The following is a 24220-nucleotide window of genomic DNA, read 5'->3' as shown; positions in this document are numbered from 1 at the left end:
TGAGTTTATCCCCTAGTGCCAAACGATTTGACGAAAGATTTGGCCAGAAAGCTGAAGTGGTACGTGAACATGTGAATCGTGAATGCTTTGCTTTTACAAGCTGTAGAACAGAACTGTCATCACAGATACAAGAGATGCGTTTAATCCATTGTGATAGTTCAACCTCCGTTTGGCATGAGGCCAAACAACTTATAATGTACAGTAACAACTTCACCATTATTGACTCGTTTACCTAAGTATAAGTGAATTTTCAAAATTGCCATTATTCGGATCTCATCACCACGTGCTCCTTTTAATGCTATTAAATATAAACCAGATAATTATTTCATGTTTTAATGGAATGTTTATTTAGTAAAAAAATTAGTCAGATCTCGATGTTTAAGATGTGTGGTTTGAAGGTCACGGGCTCGAATTCTAGTCACAAATATGCTCGACCTTTCAACTGTAGGGGCGTTATAAAGTAATGGTCAATCCCACTATTCATTGGTAAAAGAGTAGTCCAGGAGTTGGCGGTCATTGGTGATGACTAGCTGCCTCTCCTCTAGATTTACACTGCCCTCGTGTAGCTTTACAAACTGAAGATAGTTCGGATGCGTTACAAATATATAAATATAGGTCGGGTTTATCACAAGTCTCTATACATATAATTAACCTTAACTGAAATTTGAGTGGATTCATGAAATTTAACATGGGTTTGGATTGAGACAGCAGTAATTACAATTTATGAAGGTTTGAGGATTCAATATTAGTTTAAACTGATAAATGGTCAATCCAAGCTTGTGTAAGTTCTGTGGTACTAGTGTTCTATAAACTGTTAAATGTCTGTTAAAAAGTAACGTCTACTGTCAACTTGTAGGCTAAAATATACACATTTGTTACCTTTATATGAACAACGTGGATATAATGTTTACTTTTGGACCATAAACCTTATTGTTTATTTTATAATTATTTGTTGAGGAATGGGTGCAATTCATTTACAATTGAAAATTTTATTTACTTGCATTTAGATGGAGAAAACCTATCAGTATGATGTTGAACATGTTTAAGGGGTACAGAAGAGCATTGTTAGTTTGTTTGTAGTTAAGCAGAAAGTTACACAACGAGCTATCTGTGCTATGCCCACCATGAATTTCGAAACTCCTTGTCCTGTGTGGTAAGTCCGCAGACGTACCACTGTGCCAGTAGGAGCACAACCGAGGAACAGAAAATACACATTATTTATAACAGTGTTTTAATGAAACCCTTCTGTCCCTAAATGGTAAGAAAGCCAGAACATTTTATTAATACAGACTCTTATTCGTTCTTAATATTCTTTTTTAAAATTAGATTTTTAATAAGTGTTTTTTGTTGCTGTTAAACATAAAATACACGAAGTAGCTGTTCTCTGTTTTTTGTAGTTTAAGCATAAAGTTACACAATGGGCTATTTGTGCTTTGCCCACCACGAGTATCGAAACCCAATTTTTTAGCTTTATAAGCCGTCAGATTAATAATTGAGCAACTGTAGATATTTTTAACGAGCACGTAGGCCCCTAAAATCAAAATATTTGTATTTCTTATTGTTAATATTATTGGTAGTTTAGAACACATATATTCTGCATTTTACAGTGCTATACTTGTACATACACTGAGTACCATGCTAAGCAGACATGAATAAATGAATTTTGTGTTCAAGATTTTATGAAAAATGAAACAATGTATAAATTCCTCACACTCCAAAGCATGGTCACAATCCGATGTTTCTGCCTCGACGAATTTTATGACGCATGCGACATCTAACGGGACAGGATGCAGACCAGTGCGCGCATATTTATTTTTGACTGGGTGCTCTAAAAGGGCTGCGCAGGAGATGTTCTGTAATTCGCAGAAGAATACACATTAGGTAAAACAATTGTCACCTATCTTCTTTTCACAGAGAGAGAGAGAGCTGTTGGTAAGACAACATAATTTCGAAAAGGACAAAGTGTCTATTTCACGAACTTTGTACAAAACTGTGACCCTTACAGAGGAGCACGTTTCGTTTTGAGAAAGATACATCGAATTTAAGTTTTAATTATTTTTATAAAATTCCAACGAATTACAATCATGACATATAATTTTACTGAAGAAGACATCTTTGAACTCAGCTCATTCCTGGTTGAAACTTGCAATCTATCCATCGAGTCCGAACAAGAGAAAACCCAATACAATAGCAGTGATGTCATACAGATCTACAACTTCTATCAGGTAAGCATCTGACCAGCTGTTACTGTGGGAGACTTTAAATAATGATTAGAAAGAGTTGGAAAAGAACAACAAGATATACCACAGATTTGGTACCAGATATGTTTTCTAATAAATGACGTTTCGTTTGTGTCTCATGCATACTATACAAAACCAATTAAACATTTTGCAAAAAGTCGATTCTTTAAAATATGATAAAACACTCAGAAATATCTTTTTTTTCTAAGCTTGAATCTTTGTAGGTCTATGAAGGCCATAATCTTCACAGTTAATTTTATATGTCTGATTGAAACAACAAAGGCTTAATTTTTTCAAGCTACAATCTGTGCGCCTCAAGATGATAGAAACGTTGTACCTCTTTTGAGAAATTTCTTCCTTGCTATAAAAGCTGTACCTTTAAGTAAATTAATACTTATACTCAGTAAATAAAAGCAAAGCAAAATATTTTCACTATGCTTGTATTTTCAGTTTTTACAGAATTGTAGTTTCATTTGGTAGTTATTGTCGTTATGTTATCTATTTATTTAATGCGTTAATTTTAATTTTGTTAGATTGTATTATTCACCCACGTTCATAATTCGATTAACTTGACAGCTGGTTTGATTAATTTGATCAAAAAATATCAGTCTTTCGTAATGACGTGAAATCCACTTGAAGTAGACATGTATCTCAGAACGGCTGATATGGGTATTAATACTTTTACTAATCAAAGAGAGAACAACATTTCGACCTTCTTAGGTCTGGAGACCAGACTAACAAAGAGAGAGTATACAACTGACCGTTGGACCTGTTTACACTCTAGTTTCTAAGATATGTGCCCGGTAGGTTGCAGACTCTCTCTTTGTTAGCCTGAAGATGACTTAAGAATGTTGAAACGTTGTTCTCTGTTTGATTAGTAAAAGTGTTAATACCCACACCAGCCGTCCTGAGATACAATACCAGTCTTTAAAATTTAATTTTCTGTAGATAAAGATTTTTTTGGTTTAGTTATGGAAAGTCGAACTTTGCAGTAAAGAATGTGTCTCCTCTGTCAGTTAAGCTTAAATTCAACAACATAAATATCACATACGTACAAACTTAGTAATATAATAGATGTAAGTTTGAACTTAACAATATGTGTCTTTTATCAATTAAGTTTAACTTAACAATATAAATGTCACTTTTATTAAGTTTAAATTCACGTACATACCTACCATCTTTATCGAATCTAAACTGAATTATACGTTTTAGCCGTAATAATTCAAGAATAAAATACTTAGTTCGAGTCAAAAAGTTCTGCTTAAGTTAAATTAGAAGTTTTTCCACTGAGCCATCCAGATGCTTTAGTTATTGCCTACTCTAAAGTATTTAAACAAATATAAATATAATAACTGTTCTATTTTTATTAGTTTTAAAAATAATGTTTTATATATATTAAAACTACCTTCAGTGACATCTTCATACAAACTTGCTTCGTTTTCGCTTGAGCCTATGGGTGTCTTCTAACCTATATAAATGGTTTCTCGGAATAGAAGTCATAAAAGCCAAATTGTAATCCATATAGAGTAGTTCGATTACTGTCTGCTCATTACGAATTTAGTGGCGGAGGTCTAATAAGACTGTAAGTGAGAGGGTTGCCGTGAAACCTGTGTTGTTAGTGTTGATTTGTTTTTTGAATTTTGCGCAAAGCTACTCGAGGGCTATCTGCGCTAGCCGTCCCTAATTTAGCAGTGTAAGACTAGAGGGAAGGCAGCTAGTCATCGCCACCTGACACCAACTCTTGGGTTACTTACTCTTTTACCAACGAATAGTGGGATTGACCGTCATATTATAACGGCCCGGCATGGCCAGGTGGTTAAGGCACTCGACTCGTAATCCGAGGGTCGCGGGCTTGAATCCTCGTCATACCAAACATGCTCGCTCTTTCAGCCGTGATTATGTAACGGTCAATCCCACTATTCGTTGGTAAAAGAGTAGCCCAAGAGTTAGCAGTGATGACTAGCTGTCTTCCTTCTAGTCTTACACTGCTAAATTAGGGACGGCTAGCACATATCGCCCTCAAGTAGCTTTGTGCGAAATTCAAAATAAACAAACCGCTTTGGCTGATTTTCCTCCACAGGAAGTCTCGACTGCAGAAAGAGAGAAAGAAAGAAAAAAGAATTTCGAAATGGTTTCATGTTCTTTTTTGATAATCATTGTAAAAATTTCAATCTGGAAAGAGAAGTTTAACATAAAAATTTAATATAATCAGAAGCAAAATGAAAAATTAATTAAAAAAGTAGTAAGTGATAAAACTATTTCGCCATAGGATTGAATGATTATTTGGAACTAAGCAGAAAGCTACACAATGGGCTATCTGCGCTCTTCTCACCACGGATATCGAAACCAGGTTTTTAGTAGTGTGAATCTGCAGATATGCTGCTGTGCCACTGGGGGCCTCAATATAGGATTGTGTATAACATCGCAATACAGTCTTAATGTGGAAGTCAAACATAAAAGTACCAGTTAAAAAGAGCCTCAAAATACAAACGATAATATTTGTGGTTGACTGGGATGGAAGAGAGCTCGTTTAACGTGAGAAATTACTGCAAAAATAGGGTTAACTCATTTCAAGTGCTAAAATGTATCAGTGCTATTTTATACTGCTGTTCGACAGAAAAGCTGTGGTAATTCGGTATTCCGCTTCGTTTATCATTTGGTTAGTATAACAACATATTCCTTCACTTATTCTAGTTGGTTAGTATAACTAGGTAATCCGTCATTTATTTTAGTTATTTAGTATTACTAGATAGTCCATCACGTATTCTAGTTGGTTACTATAACAAGATAGTCTATCTCTTATTTTGGTCAGTATAACTAGATAGTCTATAACTTATTCTAGTTGATTTGCATTAGTAGGTATTGTAACATTTTCTAATTTATTGGTATAACTGAAAGGGAGTTTACAAAGTAACAAGAAGTCCAGACTTTTATTGTTAAGGACTGTATAATGTTGATGAATCAGTCTATTACTTGAACGATGTGAACGGTTATGGCGAATAGCCCTCTAGTAGCTCTTCGCGAAATTTAACAAACATATAAACAGTGAGTGGTAATTTCGGCACTTTTTCTTATTGGTTAGTATATCTAGTTATTCAGTTGAGTCACTTTGACAAGTTGGTTATCTTCCAGTAGCTAAGCGAGAAGTATGTAGGCTTACGACACTAGAAATCGAGTTGCGATACCCATGGCAAACACAGCACAGGTAGCCCATTCTGTAGTAACAACTAATCAAGTTGGTTAGTGTAACTATATATTCCATCTCTTCTCTTAACCGATTTGTATAACTTAGTATTTCGTTAATCTTCTTGGTATCTTCGTGTAAAGGATAAAACTTTCATGATGTTAGAAAAACACGTAGGTTCAAGACGTCTTGTTAGGACTGAATAAAAAACCTATAACCAGAGCGCTTTCGAAAGCTGAACCTTTCTTTTTCAGGAGTAAGTTGGAAAAAAATTTATTGCTGTTTCTAAATAAAAATTTTACACAACATTAAATGACAACAAGAGACCTTTTGGCCCATCTGGGCTGTTCTGTCCAGTAAATTATACTAAACTATTGAAATATTAATAATAAGAACAACCTCAGAGCCAATCTTTATAATTAGAATATTTATCAAACTTTCCCTTAAACATCAACGACTTTTGAAGGCAACCAGATGACACTTAGCCTACCGAGGTGTATATTTGTGTTAATTAATGTTTAAATATAAAAAAGGTGTTTAATAATTTTAAACACCTCAATCGGACCTTTTTTTAACTCTTTCTTTTTCAAGAAAAGACAAATTCAGACGTCTTAACCTCTCCTCATGTGACAACCTTTTCATTCCAGCTATCATCCAAGCAGTCCTCTGAACTATTTTTAACAATTCAATGTCTTTTTGAAATAAGGATCCCAAGACTGAATACAAAACTCCAAATGTGGCCTACATAGTAACCTATACAATGACATTATAACTTATTTAGACTTATTTAGTATTTCCGCTAGTAACAGCAAATTGCTCAAATGGCTTCAGAGTCTGATCAACCAGAACACCAATATTTGTTTGTTCCATGACACTGTTAAAGTTATTTCCGTCAACATTATACAAATACATACATACCACATGTATTATTTTTCTTTTACCATAATTAAAAGTCATCTGCCTTTTTTTTTTCGTACACTTACCAAATAAACTAAATCCTTTTGTAAACCAGGAGTACCATCCTATTAGCTAACAACACCCAGAACGCTAATGTCATCGGTGAATTTAAATAATCTATTGATTTCTCCTTCGTCCATGTCAATGACTTAAATCAAAAACATTACTGAACTCTGAGATATTCGACTGATGATATTAATGTAGTTTGATTAAAATTATTTATTACAACTTTCTGCTTTTTTACATCCAGATGGTTTTTCTATTCATTAAGCTAGCTTATCACTCCTACCCACAGAGATAACTTTTCAAATAAGCCTCATATGTGACATCTTGTAGATTACTTTATAAAATTTTACATCGCCTTTAGCAAAATTATTTAGAATCTAGTGAATAAAACTCTTTGTCGATTACTCACTACAATTATCGAGTCAATAGAATGTAAAACCCTTTGACAAGATCTTTCTTTACTAAACCGTAAAATACTTAAGTGACTAGTGAGTAAAACACTTTGACAAATATTTAGTAAAAAAACTCTAGCAAAGAGTGACTAAACTTTTTGCCAAACTATTTGGTAAAATCCTATATTGGCTTCAAAGTAAATCTTCTGTAAGACTCACTATAAAACACTCTAAAAGTAAAACCCCGTGTCGACAAGTTAGTAAATCCTTTACTAGTGAGTACAAATATTTGTAGCCTGTTTTATAATTTTTTTAAAAATTAATTCTGAGTAAAATTTGTTTGTTTATAGTTAAGGACAAATCTACACATGAGGCTATATATGCTCTACTCATCATGGGTTGTAAGACATATTTGTGTGTCACTCTGGGCTAGTAAGGAAAAGCTATAGCTGACTACTTAGAGAAACGTTGTAGTATCTAAAAATAAATTTGTGGTAACTACAACAATTTGACGACTATTTAGTAAAACGTTATAACGATGCGTGCGACTACTTAATAAAATTCTTTAGCGATCACTGAATAAAAGCAATAAAATCCTTCTACGGCACTAAGTACAATTATTTGTCTACTAATTAGTAAAATACTCTAACTATTAGAGACTTAGAGAGTACAATTATTTGTCCACTAATTAGCAAAATACTCTAACTATTAGAAACTTAGAGAGTGCAATTATTTGTCCACTGGTTAGTAAAATACTCTAACTATTAGGGACTTAGAGAGTACAATTTTTGTCCACTATTTAGTAAAATCATCTAGCCACGAGTGAGTCAAACTCTTCTTCGATTACTTAATAAAATCATCTAGCCACTAGTGAGTCAAACTCTTTTTGCATTACTTAGAAATATCATTTAACCACTAATGAATTAGACTCTTCTTCCACAACTTTGCAGAATCTTCTAGCCTGTTGTGAGTCAAACTCTTGTCCCCTTACATAATAAAATCATCTAGCCTGTAGTGAGCCAAACTATTGTCCCACTACTTAATAAATTTATCCAGCTGCTCGTGAGCCAAATTCTTCTTCGACTACTTAGTAAAATCATCTAGTCACTAGTAAGTCAAATTCTTGTTTGACTAGGTAGTGAAATCATCTAGTCTGTTGTGAACCAAACTGTTATTTCACTACTTAGTAAAATCATTTAACCACTAATGAGTCAGACTCTTCTTCCACAACTTTGTAGAATCATTTAACCTGTTGTAAATAAAACTCTTGTTCCCTACTTAGTAAAATCATCATCTAGCCTGTAGTGAGTCAAATGCTTTTTCCACTACCTATCAAAATGATCCAGCTACTAGTGAACAAAACTCTTGTTCTACCATTTAGTAAAATCGTTTAGCCACCAGTGAGTCAGACTACATCTAAACTAAAACATAATTATATTTCAAGGTATAAAAACAGACAGATGTCTATTGAAACTACAACATTTCTTTTTCTAGAAACTAGCAGAAGAAGCTATTTGAAACCAAAAGCGTAGAAACAGTCAAAAGATACCAAAAAAACAAAACAAACCGTAATACTATTTTCAGAAACAGGTCGGAGAGGTCAGTGAGAACCACGACTATAATGCTGTTAAGAATTCTTAAAAGATGTATTAAAAATCCATTGAAACAAAATAGGCTGGAGGAGTCTGTTGAAACCGAAACTCCAATAATGTTTGTAGTCTTAGAACGAGTTTTCCGCTAGTACAGCGGTAAGTCTATGGATTTACAACGCTAAAGTCAGGGGTTCGATTCCCCTCGATGGACTCAGTAGATAGCCCAATGTGGCTTTGTTATAAGAAAACACACACACATACTCAGAACGAGAAAGGAGAAATTCCTTCTCACACACATTATTTCCAGCTACATAAAAAGACAAAAAACTCCATTAAAACTAAGGTTTTCATTAATCGCAGCTGTAGATAGATACAGAAGTCCGTTAAAACCAAGACACTAGTATCTGTTGTCAGAAGTAGTCACTTACAAAATAAATTACGATACTATTTTTATACGTAGAAACCAAAACCTACTATAATTCCCAACTATATATATAGGCACAAAAATTCCACTGAAACTAAAACTATAGTAATTTTTCCTCTTCTAGGAATGAATAGCACAGGTCAATTAAAACGAAACGTTATTGTATTTCCAGCTATAGAAGCAGGAAGGTTTGTTTTGCGCAAAGGTACATGAGGGCTATCTGCGCTAGTTGACCCTAACTTAGCAGTGTAAGACTAGAGGGAAGGCAGTTAGTCATCACCACCCACCGCAAATTCTTTAAATAGTAGGACTGACCATCACCTTATAAGGCCCCCATGGCTGAGATGGTGAACATGTTTGGTATGACGAAGATTCGAACACGTGACCCTCAGATTACAAGTCGTGAACCCTAACTACCTGACCATGCGTAGCCTTAAATAGAAAGGAATGACCATTACGTTAAAACTTAAGACTATTTCTAGTTATACAAAGATGTAAGATAAGTCCATAAATAACGTTATTTGGCAAAAAAAAAAAAAACATCTAAGATTAATTCAACAAAATCAGACAGTTTTAAATATCTCCAAAGAAACTTTTCCCTGTTTCTACCATTAGTTAATTGAACATTAAATGAAACATCACATGTAAAGAAAAGAAAGAATGTTATTAAACATTTGAGAAAAAATAAATAAGTATATATTACGAACAAACCAACAAATAAGAGACTTTAATTACAAATGCCAGTAACAATTAAAAAATAAGACAATATTAAAATAAAAACATAACAGTACAAAAGAACCTCACAATCTCGACTTCTTCTTTTAAATTACTAGCTAAAGGATCTGATTTCGTAGTGACAATTACACTTTTCGACTAAGTGTAAAAACTAGCAACAGGTCATCATAAAAATAACATTAGTACTTCTTGCCTTTCTAAAATTATTCAGGAGCAGCTAGTTAAAACCTATACCCCAATACAATTTAAAATTTAATAAATAGGTGGTTCTCTAATATTGTATCCAGTTTTAGAAACAAACAGTCAAGGCATATTAAAACCAAAACTCTAACACTGTATATCCAGTTTTCAAACAGGCAGTCAAGGCCTATTAAAATCAAACTTTAATACTGTATCCAGTTTTAGAAACAAACAGAGGAGACCTATTGAAACCAAAACTATAATACTGTATCCAGTTTTGGAAACGGGAAGCCGAGGCCGAAAGAAGCCAAAACTCTAATAACAACGGAGCAATTTATTTAAACCAAACTGAATATTATTTTTGTCTATAGAAACAAGCAGGATAATTCAGTGAAAAATAGATATATAATACTGGGGCATATATGACATAGCTTCCATCGCGTTTATAATTTCAGCAACATCACATGGAACCTAGCTTTTTTCATTTCTATCATTCCAGTTACATCATATAAGACATGACTTCCTTCGCCCTCATAATTCCGTATAGAATACAGTTTTTATTAACATAAGACTTCTATTCTTCCAAATATACTGATAATAACGATGTATAGAACTCATCCCACTTTTATGACCTTTATAACTCAATATAAGACTTAGCCGTCGCCATTGCATTTCCAGTAACCTTGTATAAAACCCATCACTGCATATATAATTCAAGAAACAAAATAAAAGAGTCAACTTCCTTCCTAGAATGGAAAATGCAAGACTATAGACAAGAAATTGCACGTAATAGATATAATAAAATAATATTTCGTAAATTATTTGTAAGATATATTTCTGTTTTATACTTCTCAGTTGCATAGATAACAAAAGACGGAGCAAACGGACTCCAATAGCCACAAAGCAGGTTACTTGACAAGGCATTAGGTTTTTAAATAACAGAGACATATTTCTTACAGTTGCGCAGAACACATTTAAGTGAATTTCTCATTATCTCACTTCTTTGACGTTTCAAAAAGACATTTTACGCAACTCCAGTTTCCTTCGCAAATGCTCTTACATTAGCAGTTAACCGATGGCTGAAAGACGTTGGGTTAATAAGCCTAGTCAGAAGTAAGCTTTCCAACCAAGTGGACATTTTTTATTACGTGGTCGGTTTCTCTTTTGTTGCCAGTTCTCGATAAACCTTTGAATCCCTTGCAAAAAAAGAAAGTCGATTCAGAGGTAATGTAGCCCAAAATGATAACTTTTGGAAACTGGTAGATGCAGATCTACTCGCTTGTAGTTTCGCGCAAACCAAAATTCGTGCATAAGCCAACACAAAAATGTTAATTTCTATAATTTCTGTAAATGCATACATTTTGTGAAGCGTATACAGTGACTTGAAGATAACCATTCATTATTCGTAGTTATATCCGTTTTCAAAATTAAACTCAACTCATTACTTTTTATGCAAAATGTAGAAGGAACGAAATTTCCGAACTTTAATCACCAATCTTTTTTTTCCTTCAAATCATATTCCAAAAATAACAGCAATAATGAAGTCACCGTGATTCATTTTTGTAGCCTTCTTTTTAACTTTATAACGGGATGATTGAAAACTTTAAATACAGGCATGGTGGTTAGAACGCTCGACTCATAACCTGAGGGTCGCAGATTCGAATCCCTGTCCCACCAAACATGCTCGTCTTTTCACCCGTAGAGGCGTTATAATGGTCAAGCCCACTATTCGTTGGTAAAAGAGTATCCCAAGAATTGACGGTGAGTGGTGATGACTAGCTGCCTTCCGTCTAGTCTTATATTGCTGAATTAGGGACGGCTAGCGCAGATATTCCTCGTGTAGCTTTGCGCGAAATTAAAAAAAAAACAAACAACATTCATCAACTTAAAAATGTATTTTCTTTATTTGTAATGTCCTTACAAAATGGCCTGGCATGGCAAAGCGCGTTAGGCGTGCGACTCGTAATCTGAGGGTCGCGGGTTCGCCCCCGCGTCGCGCTAAACATGCTCGCCCTCCCAGCCGTGGGGGGTGTATAATGTGACGGTCAATCCCACTATTCGTTGGTAAAAGAGTAGCCCAAGAGTTGGCGGTGGGTGGTGATAACTAGCTGCCTTCCCTCTAGTCTTACACTGCTAAATTAGGGACGGCTAGCACAGATAGCCCTCGAGTAGCTTTGTGCGAAATTCCAAAACAAACAAACAAAAACAAACCTTACAAAATATAACAAAAAAGCAGAATTTAACATAATTTACGCGAGAAAAGAGTTAAGGCTTTTCTGTGGTAAAAGAACTACGGCCATTTACCACTATTTTCATTGACCTTACATTCCCGTTATTAAGTAAACAAACAAACCTAAAATATAAAAGAACTCTTTACCCGTTAAAACAATTTTGACTAAATTTCTTTAATTTTAGTGGCTTTATGAATAATTTGTGTTAGTAACATGTAATCAAAGTAATGTGTATATATATATATGATGTTTTAGTTATCTTTAAACTACTACAGTGAAGTTGTACAGGATTTCAAAAATATGTCAGCATTCATCCTACTAATTTATTAACCCGGCATGGCCAGGTGTTTTAAGGTACTCGACTCGTAATCTGAGGGTGGCAGGTTCGTATCCCCGTCACACCAAACATGGTCGCCCTTTTAGCCGTGGGGGCGTTACAATGTGACGGTTAGTCCAACTATTCGTTGATAAAAGAGAAGCCCAAAAATTGGCGGTGAGTGGTGATGACTAACTTTCCTTTCTTCTAGTCTTACACTGTTAAATTAGGGACGGCTAACGCAGATAGCCCTCGTATAGCTTTGCGCGAAATTCAAAAAACAAACAAATTTATTATTCTAATTTATTCAGCAGATAAACTGTTTATGATGCTAAAACTAATTTATCATTTTATTATATGTGGTTTTTGTTAGTGTCGCATAGTTATATCAAGCGTGAGAAACGCATACTTGCCCTACTGTACAAGGTGTGTGAACACCGACAAGAATGCTACTGCATTATTGAAATACTGTCAATTTCGATATTATATTATTGTGCTGTATTGCTATCGTATTACTATAATACGAGATAGAGTACTCTTCCCCTGGAAAGAGATTATGTAGGTTATCTTAGGACATGTAAAGTTGCTTTTCTTATATGCGTATATAATTGTAAAAAAACAAAAACTAAAAACGCCCATAAAAGCTGCAAAACACAAAATGAAACCGCAAACTCGCACGCGTCTTTGCATGGACCCAACATATATTCATGTCATATTTAGAAAAATCTATCAACATGGGACGATGTAGTAGTAAAAACGGTAATAGAAACCACAAAACTGACTCCATACCACCTTTGAAGAAGATCTACTTTTAGGGGACGAAGCAGTGACAAAAAAACAAAAACAAAAACGCCGATGAAAACCGCAAATTTCAAAACTGAAAATTTGTATATATTCTTTCATAAACCTAATGAATCTCCATAACAATTTTGGTGAAGATCCATCTACATCCTGCGAAATAATTACTTGGGCATACAACAGGCAACATACAGTATCATTATATTTATACAGACTAGTAGACTGAATATTGAGTTATTATATGTTTATTTTATTATTGCGTCTGATTCTAATTACGAAATGATGTGGTTTGAACACGTGGTAGAGTTCTGGCAAGTTGGGTTCAAATCCTTAAGGTACCACAAAATAGTCTCAGTACTTTAAGCTGTGTTAGAGTTATAAGAGTAATAGTCAATCCCTTAAGGTTTATGTTGAATGATCTTGATTGGCTATTTTTATTCCCAACAGTAGTTAAATATTAAAAACAAAAGCAAATAATTTTATTGGATTTGTTTTAAAATGCACAGTTGCTTTTGGAATTTCGCACATGAGAGTTCTCTACGCGAGCCATCCCTAATTTAGGGGTCAAAGACGACAGGTAAGGCAGCTAGCCATCAACACCCATTGCCAATACTTGGGGTACTCTTTTTATTAACAAATAGTTGGATTGACCGTCACTTATAACAACCCCACAGTTGGAATGGCGAGCATATTCGGGTGGACGGGAATTCGAACCCTCAGATAGCGAGTCAAACATTTAACTACCTGGCCATGCCGGGCCCAGTTTTTTTTTTAAATAGTCTGGTTATTATAATGGTTTGTTTGTTTGTTTTGAATTTCGCGCAAGGCCACTTTTATTGAGATTTAGTCAGTATTGTGAGCATAAATTGGTTTAGTCTGTTGTGAATTTCGCCAAAGCCACACGAGGGCTCTCTGCGCTAAGACGAGAAGGAAGGCAGCTAGTCATCACCACCCACCGTCAACTCTTGGGCTTCTCATTTACCAACGAATAGTGGGATTGATCGTCACATTATAACGCCACCACGGCTGAAAGGGCGGGCATGTTTGGCGTGACGGGGATTCGAACCCGTGACCCTCAAATTACGAGTCTAGTGCTTTAACCACCTGGCAATGCCGGGCCGAACATAAAATACAAATTGACTATGTACTGAAACATGGGGCTTAGAAGACAGCCTACAGTCAACCGTATTATGTGTAATATTCGATCTTAATTTCTACACGAAACGTGTCAATATGAGCGTAAACAAGCCGGTGAAAATATTATACTCTTTAAACATAGTTTGCAAGCAATATGCATTTCCGAAGTTTTTTAGGAAATATTTGTCATAAGTGAATAATATGTTAAGAAAAACAAACTATACGATATTATAAAGGTAGAGTAATGATTTCTTTATTGATGAATAATCTTAGCTAATGTATACATACACATGTGCAGGTAACTATTAATATTCCATAATGAAATCTTCTTTGGAACATTTTTTTTAGGTTACTGCTATTTTTGAATCGTTTGACAATTAAACATATCAATAATCCCATAAATATTAGACGAGATTTCCGTAACAATTTTCATTAATATTAATAAAATATTAATTTCTTTTTTTTTCTATCTTTCATGTTGTTTTGTTCTTTATTTTTAATCCTTGCAATCTACTTAATAGTATAAAATAAAACCGTATTTAAAACATATAATAATCTATACAAGTATACTACTTCTTCTAATAACGAGAGACCCCCGCTAGTACAACGGTATGTCTCCGAATTTACAACGCTAAAATCAGGGGTTCGATTCCCCTCGGTGGGCTGAGCACATAGCCTGATGTGGCTTTGCTATAAGAAAAACACACACCCACTCTAACCACGAACCTCTTAGTAAACAGTTACTCTTTTGGAACCATTATTAATACCTCGTAGTCTAGAGCTACGATAAAGTTCTATTCTTTCTTCGCAGCCTTAAAATAATAATTCAGTAACATAAAATTATAAATATATACTCTATTATAGTAGAGTCCCAGAGCTATAAATATGTGACGTTTGTTATTATTTTATTATTATTTTGCTCTCCTTCTGAATGTTCAAGCATATCATTTAATGAAATATGAAGGAAAATATTTAGAAAACGATATAGACATACAAAATGAAATTGCTAGTCACATAAAATAGAAAGGGCTTAGAAATATATGCGACAGTTTAGGTTATGGGATGTCACATAAATATTGTTACTCTTTTAGTTATGAAGACTGAGGTAAGTTTGTAGAGACCGTTCGTTAGATGGAATATAGAACGTTTTATTTACAGGATATAAGCATAAGACATACATTACTGGATTAAAGAACTCTTGACAGCTAGAATTTATTAACAGTTTAAAATTAAGGGAAACTGGACTATAAATTTGTTTGTTTCTGTTGAATTTCGCTAGTCATGAAGTGATAGACTTGAGTGAAGAGAGCTATGGACCATCTCCCACCCCCAGCTGTTAAGCGATTCTAATCTACTAGTGGGATATGACTTTCGCTCTTACAATGCACAAACGGTTGATCGTGAACTGTACATAGTGTCAAGTCCGCGGCTGGTAGTGAATTCACATTACGTCAAGTGAGCTGGTCGTAACTTTAGATTACGCTAAGTGAGCTGGTGGTGGCTTCACATTATATCAAGTCGGTTGGCCGTCACTCACATTATGTCAAGTGAGCTGGTCGTGACTTCACATTATGTTAGGTGAGCTGGTCGTGACTTCACATTACGTTAATTGAGCTGGTGGTGGCTTCACAATATGCCAGGTTGGCTGTTCGTGACTTCACATTATGTCAAGTGAGCTAGTTGTGACTTGCATTATGTTAAGTGGACTTGTGAACTACACATTATGTTAAATGGACTAGTCGTGAACTACACATATTTTCTAATTACGATATGCCCTTATTTAACAGGTTACCATGTTAAACTATGAATTCGAAGGTCCTTAACTCGTGCCCCCCGCTAGTACAGCGGTATGTCTCCGGATTTACAACGCTAAAATCAGGGGTTCGATTCCCCTCGGTGGGCTGAGCAGATAGCCCGATGTGGCTTTGCTATCAGAAAAACACAAACACACATTTGGGGCCTGGCATGGCCTAGCGCGTTAAGGCGTGCGCTTCGTAATCTGAGGGTCACGGGTTCGCGCCCGAGTCGCGCCAAACATGCTCGCATTTTCAGCCGTGGGGACGTTATAATGTGACGGTCAATCCCACTTTTCGTTGGTAAAAGAGTAGCCCAAGAGTTGGCGGTGGGTGGTGATGACTAGCTGCCTTCTCTCTAGTCCTACACTGCTAAATTAGGGACGGCTAGCACAGATAGCCCTCGAGTAGCTTTGTGCGAAATTCCAAAACAAAACCTTAACTCGTTTCCTACAGTCATAAAATGGCGCTACCTAGTTCAGTTCCGGAGGCATTATAAAAGTGATGACGAAATTACACTACTAGATTAGAGCTGCTAGTGGGTATTAGATGCCGTCCCTATCCATTCAGAACTTGGGAAGACCGTCTTAGTAGTGTTACTCGAAAATTCTATTGCATTCGTTAAAAAAAAAGAAAGAGAAAAGTTCGAAAGTTCCACGTACGTGTCTTAGATAGAAAAAAGTTTCGCTACTGTGTGCATTGTAGTTCGGCTGAAGTAGCCAATAGGAAGGAAGATTGGGTACTGCGTCACAGATGGAGTATTTTTAAGATTTGTAAGATCCTTCAAATCTCTTCTGTCCACGCACGTGAAAAGAAAAGCCGAAATAGAGTTGTTAGTCTTTACATTCCTTCCTAAAAATTGTGAAATCACATTCAACATTAAGTTGAAGGTGAAGTATCGTGACGTGAGAGCGTTGTCATCTTGCAACGTTGTCGAACAAATCTTCATTTGAGTTTATCATCAGATGAAGTAGGATGCCAGACCACAACAGTTCGACTTTTCATTTACAGAACTCGGACGTTCTTGAACTTGTCGTCAACGTCACGGACACTCAGCTAAACAATATAAGCTTTGGAAGAGAAGAAAAGGAAATCGAATACTATTATTTTTATCGCGTAAGTCTGAGTAACTCTATGAACTCAAGTTTTACATATGCTAATGCAGAATTATTAATCTATATATAATTTAAAATTACTCTACCTGAATAGTTAGAGTTAATGTGGTATCATCTCATCTTTTTTTGTTGGTGTTGATGGTTGTTTAAAGTTAAGCACAAAGCAACACAGTGAACTATCTGTGCTCTGCCCATCACTGGTATCAAAACCCGGTTTCTAGCAGACATACCACTGTGTTACTGAAGGGCTTTTAGCGTTGTAAGTCTGTCAATATATCATTTATCAACCAAAAGACGTATGTTAGGACAATAGTATAAACATACTTAGTGGTAACTACTAGCGACCTTTCCAGCTAATTTAAAATGCGACGCATTTTAATCACATAGAGATGATTTTTAAGAGATATAGTTATATATAGTTAGAGACAATAAGGGAGCTGTTGATCCATCTAGGCTGTCCCGTCCGCTAAGCCAAATTAAACCAACTACACAATTAAAACTTAAAACTAGCCCCTATTATTGATATATTTATCAAGCTTTCTTTTAAACTCACTCATGTCAACTTTACAACACGCCCTCTAGCATGTCAATTTAAAGTTAAGAAATACTATACGCAGGTTGCCCTTGTATAGCTACATTTTAAGCAAGCCCTTGTGTGTTCACACTTCAAACTTGCATCCTTTGGTAGTTTGAATTGTTAAAAAAATTGGTGTAATTCTTGTATGCTGCAAAAGATTCCAAGTTTGATCCCTAGTGAAGGAAATTCAAACGTGGATTTAACGGGGTTGTTTTCAATATGTCTGTTCGTTCGTAACTGGCATTAAGGCCCATTTCAACAGATTTGTTATGTTATATTCTTGCATATTCTGCCAAAAAAATAAAATAAAAAGGTAGTGATTTTATCTCTCCACTTGTCCGTCAGTTCATTGTGTAACCTTTTCGTGTTTGAGCATTCCAGTATTAAAAGAAATGTAGAATTTATAAGTTGCTCTATTTTATATTATCTGGTTTGATAGTTAAAAATAAGCTATTTATTAAAACATAATTGTAAACATTTTGTTATTTTTCCTGAATAACAAAATATTAATCTAGGTATCAGAAGGAACATTTGTGAATGACTAATTCTTATTAGTTGCTTATCCTTAAAAGACAAAACTTATGTCTGAAACTTTTCAGAAACAGAAACGTTTATCCATATTTGAAAACACAATTCTCACACAAAATCTGATTTTGGATATTAAAAAAAAAAGAGTACACGACATTCTGATAAACCACCCCCCTCCCCCAGTGGCACAGCAGTATGTTTGCAGACTTAGAGCGCTAGAAACTGGGTTTCAATACTTGTGGTGGGCAGAGCACAGACAGCCCGTTATGTAGTTTTGTGTTTTACTGACAAACAAACCTCCTTACTTTCATCAGAACTCTACGTTTTCTCAGTGAATTAAAATGTATTGAAATACCCTAAGATGTGTTTGTTATCATGATAAACGAAGTCATGTTAAAACTACTTATGTTTCTCAATTACTCGTGAATAGTTATCGTAGTATTTGAGATATAATAGGAGGAATCGAAGGAAGACAGGCAGATTTACTTGGATTGATTGATTGGTGGTAAGAAGGTGGAGGCAGCGAGGATTTGGACAAGAACTCCATGATTGATTGTTCATAGATGTTTATTGCCCCCACTAGTGCAGCGGTTTGTCTTCGGATTTACAGCGCTAAAATCAGGGGTTCGATTCTCCTCGGTGAGCTCAACAGATAGCTCGATGTGGCTTTGCTGTAAGAAAACACACACACACTCATAGATGTTAAACTTACCCTCAGGTGTCGCACGCTTCACAAATAATGTACCTGTTAGAAAAACATAGAACTTTGTTTCGCAACGAGTGGACTTCTGCAAATAATTGTAGAATTAGCTGATTAACTATTCAGTTCAAGTAGTGTCTTTAGAGTGCGTGAACTAAATATATTATTTATTTCAAACTTTTTTGATATTTGAAAATAACACAGGTGGTATAACTTCTTCAAATTAAGGCACACAACAGACATTGTAAAGTATGAATTAGAACACTGTTTTTAACACAAAGAACCAACCAATTTCAACACATTACATTTATCATTGTTTACAGACTTACAACGATAAAATTCAGGGCTCAGTTCCTCACGCTAGACATAGCATATAGCCTAGTGTGGCTTTGCTCCAAGACAAACTAAGTAAGAAGATCATGTATATATATACAGCTTGGTCTCCAGTCTAGTTCAAGTGGGCCCGACATGGCCAGGTGGGTTAAGGTGTTCGACTCGTAATCCGAAGGTTACGGGTTCGAATCCCCGTCGCACCAAACATGCTCGCCCTTTCAGCCGTGGGGGCGTTATAATGTGACGGTCAATAGCACTTTTCGTTGGTAAAGAGTAGCCCAAGAGTTGGCAGCAGGTGATGAAGACTATGCCTTCCCTCTAGTCTTATATTGCTAAATTAGGGACGGCTAGCGCAGATAGCCATCGTATAGCTTTGCGCTCAATTCAAAACAAATTCAACAAACCTTACACACTGACCTCAGCATTCAAGAAACTGTTCATCGAAGGTGTCCGTCTTCATCTTATTTCAGATTTCCTCACAGCTTCACCTGATGTCTTATGTTACTCCAGCTAAAAACCACACATCACTTACCCTAATCTAAAATACTTGAAGTCAGGCGCCACTCAACACACAAGTGGTGTGAAAAGAAACTAACCTGAAGACAAGAGAAGAAAAACATTCGAAACTTCGCCCTCTGCACTTGTGTTTCTACATGAATGCACTGCCAAAACAATTTATCAAAGAATCTTCACGTTACTGTCCGCTTTTAAACATTTGCTTATCACTTGCTCTTCCTAGACTACTGTCAAAATATTTAACACCTGCGTAATCCCAGTGAGAAAATATAAGCCTATAAGACGTATGTAGATAGGTCTTTTAATTATAAAAGAAATAGATAGTATCTGCCAAATTTACTAATCGAATTATTATTATTAAGATTTGTTGTTTGTTGTTTTTTCTAAAGAAGCTAAGTATGGTTAACATTTCGGGCTGCTGATAGAAACGGTACAATGTTTAAGGCATAATGCTTACTGCTTTACTTAGTCCTCACTTTCAACCGTGAGACAGTTATAAATGTGGTTGTGAATGCTGCCGGCTAATTGCGTTTCCTGTGGCCAGCAGTTCAAAATTAGGGACGATTATACCTAATCGCTGGGGATTTCTGACCTGACCATTTAGTGTCACGTGCATGTAAGGTTCTATTCTGATTGAAATTTCAATTTTTTGTACCATTTTCCAAGTAAACTTTTAATTCGTGGAAATCGGGATTGGATCTATGACAACACATTGTTACTATGGCCACACATGATGCACTTGTAAAATCGATTTTTAAAAATATTGATTTTACTAGTGCAAACATCTGTTCTGCAAAATTCTGTTAAGTTCCAAATGTACTAGGTGACCAAATCAACTCAGAAATATTCCATCTTGACATTCATTCCACAAAGAACCTGTGAAGTCACACGTCGCGTGCGAAGTAGGGGGGATTATTCTGTGTCGGTGAACCATCATGTAACTTTTCAAATGTCTGTGCTGCACTTTGATCGTTTTATCCATAATTGTGCATAATTTGAAGAATAATATTTCTCCAAAATAATCCTTAATTATAACATTCTTATCCGCACAATATCTGAACAAGAAATATGCATGTAAATGTATAACAAGTATCAGTATAACGTATTGCTACGTGAAGTGTGCGTGTATTACATCTGTAAGTACAACATACTGTTACGTGAAGTGTAAGTGTGCTTGTATTACAAATATCAGCATAACGTGTTGTTACATGAAGTGTAAATGTGTATGTATATTACAAGTATAACGTATTGTTACGTGAGGTGTGCATGTATTACAAGCATCACTGTAACATACTGTTACATGAAGTGTAAATGTATGCGTAATACAAGTATTAATATACATACTGTTACGTTTCGGTGTTGTTTTTTTATCGGGTAATTCGTGTTTTAACAAAAGCGTCTACACTTAAAACCCCAAACATCCGAATAAACTTATTCAATCAGCTTACAGAATTTCAAGACCTGAAACAAGAAACCAAGAAATGCATCCTAGTATTATTGGATTTTCTCACCATGATCCGGACCTAGATGGATTAATTCGGACTCATGCTGACACGTCCCCACGAGTTTTGAATAAAAGCCTACTTGATTCATTGCCAAGCAGTTCAAAGATTACGGGTTTGGTATGAGTAGGTTCAATATTCTGAATTAGCTTTGCTGTTTTTGGATAAAACTGATGCTATACGTCAGGTTAGACATTTCCAATAATCACGTAAAAGTCTATTTCTTTTTATAACGTTTTGAACTAACTTTCACTCATGGTTTGAGATAATACAAAAGTTAACACTTTTTTGTGACCAATTGCTACATAATTTAGTTTGTTTTGAATTTCGCGCAAAAGTATACGAGGGCTATCTGCGCTAGCCGTCCCTAATTTAGCAATGTAAGACTAGAGAGAAAACAGCTAATCATCACCACCCACCGCCAACTCTGTACGAACGAATAATGGGATTGACTGTAGCATTATAACGCCCTCACGGCTGAAAGGGCGAGCATGTTTAATGTAGCAGGGATTCGAACCCACGACTCTCAGACAACGAGTCGAGTACCTTAACCACCTGGCCATATCTGGCCCAATTGCTACATGAAAAGTACTTGATCCTAAGTATATATTACATAGTTACAAGTAATATACATATAGATCCCTAAATCACTTTCTGTAGTAGATCGTAGTTAAAACACAATTTCTACGTGTTAAACGTCTTACTAAGGTTAGAGTGGTGTTGAAACGTTTTCCAAAATTAATCATATTCTTTATTATATATAGAATCACACCAACCTGAGGAGTTTGGAACCAAAATCAGTGTGAATTCTCTGTACCAGAGGTGGGGAACTTCATGGCCACTGGTCACATGTGGCCATTGGATAGTACAATTGTGGCCAGCTTGAGTTTAGGAATCAACTTTTTCCATCATTTATTTTTTATTTCACATTTGGTAATCAGCAACTGCGCTGCCTCACGTCATCGTTAATATCGCGCGCTTCATCACTGCCACAGACTCCGCCCATTTAGTAACGTCGGTCTGGTTTAGATGTTTGTTATCGAGTATGCAGTGTTTTGCATGCGCTTGCCAACATATTTTTATTGTGCAACTTTCAAGTGTTTAATTATATTTTGTTTTTAACCCATAATATGGATAAGTGTTTAATTCGAAAACTAAAGAATCCAGATGATGGTGAACAGTTAGAAAATAAAGACAATTTAATTGATTCTGGCATTACTGCTGAAAAGAGAATGGCACGTGACTGGAAAAAAACGTGAAACGAAAATTTAATGAAAGTTGGGAGTTGAAATTTGCAGTGACTGAAGCAAATAATAAGCCAGTGTGTCTTTTGTGTAACAAAGTTTTTAGGAATAATAAGTATACAACCTTAAATAACACTTTAACAATTTTCACAACGAATTTGATGTAAAATTTCCAGTTGATAGCAAAAATCGTATGAATGAAATTAGCCATCTGAAAGCACAACTTCATGAACAAAAGGAAGGCCTAAAAAGATTTTTATCATCGATAAAACTAATTATGTTAGCTAGCTATAAAGTAGCTTGGGTTCTAGCTCAAAAAAGAAATAATTTTCTAATGCTGAACTAGTAAAAGAAATATTGATTGTAGTCATCCATGTAGTTGGAGAATTATGATTCAAAAATAAAAGATGGTATTCTTCAAAAAGTAAATAATTTACAATTAAGTCGAAGAACAATTGTCCGCAGGATGTTAAAGTTAACAAAAGACGTATAAAATCAGTTGCTTGAACAACTAAAATACTGTTTGTATTTTTTTAGCACTAGATGAGCCAACAGATGTTAGTGTCACTGCACAGTTGATATTTTGCGTTCGATATGTAACTTCAGATCTTCAAGTGAGGGAAGAAATGCTTGGCCTTTGCGAATTACGAGACTGAACATGTGGAAAAAAACATCTTTGAAAAATTTCTTGAAATATCAAAAAATTCAATCTGGATTTTAAAAAAACTGGTTTCTGCACAACAGACGGCGCTCCCGCTACGACTGGGGCGAAATTATGATTTGTTTCTCTTTTGAAGCAGCATTTAATTGAAAATAATGTGAAGTCCACGCTGCCATCTTTCCATTGCATTTTGCATGAGGAAAATTTATGTGCTCAGATGTCTAAATGTGATGAATTGAAAAATTTGATGGACATTGTTGTAAAATTTGTGAATTATATTAGAAATGGAAGCTCTCTCATTCATCGACAGTTTGTTGAGGCTTTGACTGTACTTTTGATTTTGCAAATGTAAGATGGTTAAGTAGAGGAAAAGTCTTGGAACGATTTACTTCCTTATTTCCTCACGTAAAAGAGTATCTTGTTGAAAAGGTAAGACTGAAAATTTCCCTGAAATTGAAACTTTGTCATGGCAGTGTGATCTGTACTTTCTGTGCAACATGATGGCTCATTTGAATAATTTGAATACGAAGCTTCAAGGAAGAGGTAAAATAATAAACGAGCAATCACAGTTTATTCATGAATTTCAATTAACGCTAAACCTTCTTGCGGAACAATTACAAAAGAACGATTTGACACATTTTGCAAAGTTGAATAGTTTTCTAGAAAATAATAAGGACTGTGATTTCTCTGATGCTAAAGATGAGCTCTATGTAAACTGGATCAAAAATCTATCTCAAAAATTTGAATCACGTTTTTCCGAATTTAAAAATTTGAAATTGATATTTGAATTTTTGCATGATCTATTTCAATTTAACTTAGGAAATTTCAGTAAGGAAATTACATCTATTTTGTCTTTGTATAAGTGTGGATTTGAAGACGAGGTGCTTATCCTGCAAAGTGTAGGACAGATAAGAAGTAAAAAAATGTTTTATCAGAGAGGGCCCGGCATGGCCAAGCGTGTTAAGGCATGCGACTCGTAATCTGAGGGTCGCGGATTCGTATCCCCGTCGCGCCAAACATGCTCGCCCTTTCAGCCGTGGGGGCGGTCAATCCCACTAT

At 35.3% G+C, this 24220-nt stretch overlaps 1 pseudogene across 1 annotated transcript in view; it reads left to right on the top strand.

The window, feature by feature from the left end:
* The first annotated feature begins 2084 nt into the window (after nucleotides 1-2084).
* LOC143234935 (cardioacceleratory peptide receptor-like) overlaps nucleotides 2085-24220 on the top strand; it is a 63785-nt pseudogene continuing 41649 nt past the window's right edge. The window contains exon 1 of the transcript XR_013018859.1: nucleotides 2085-2225. The product of XR_013018859.1 is annotated as a cardioacceleratory peptide receptor-like (transcript). The remainder of the gene's footprint in view (nucleotides 2226-24220) is intronic.

Source organism: Tachypleus tridentatus, chromosome 12 (genome assembly GCF_004210375.1).
Source record: "Tachypleus tridentatus isolate NWPU-2018 chromosome 12, ASM421037v1, whole genome shotgun sequence".
Taxonomy (NCBI): domain Eukaryota; kingdom Metazoa; phylum Arthropoda; class Merostomata; order Xiphosura; family Limulidae; genus Tachypleus; species Tachypleus tridentatus.
This window is presented reverse-complemented; position numbering and strand designations above follow the sequence as displayed.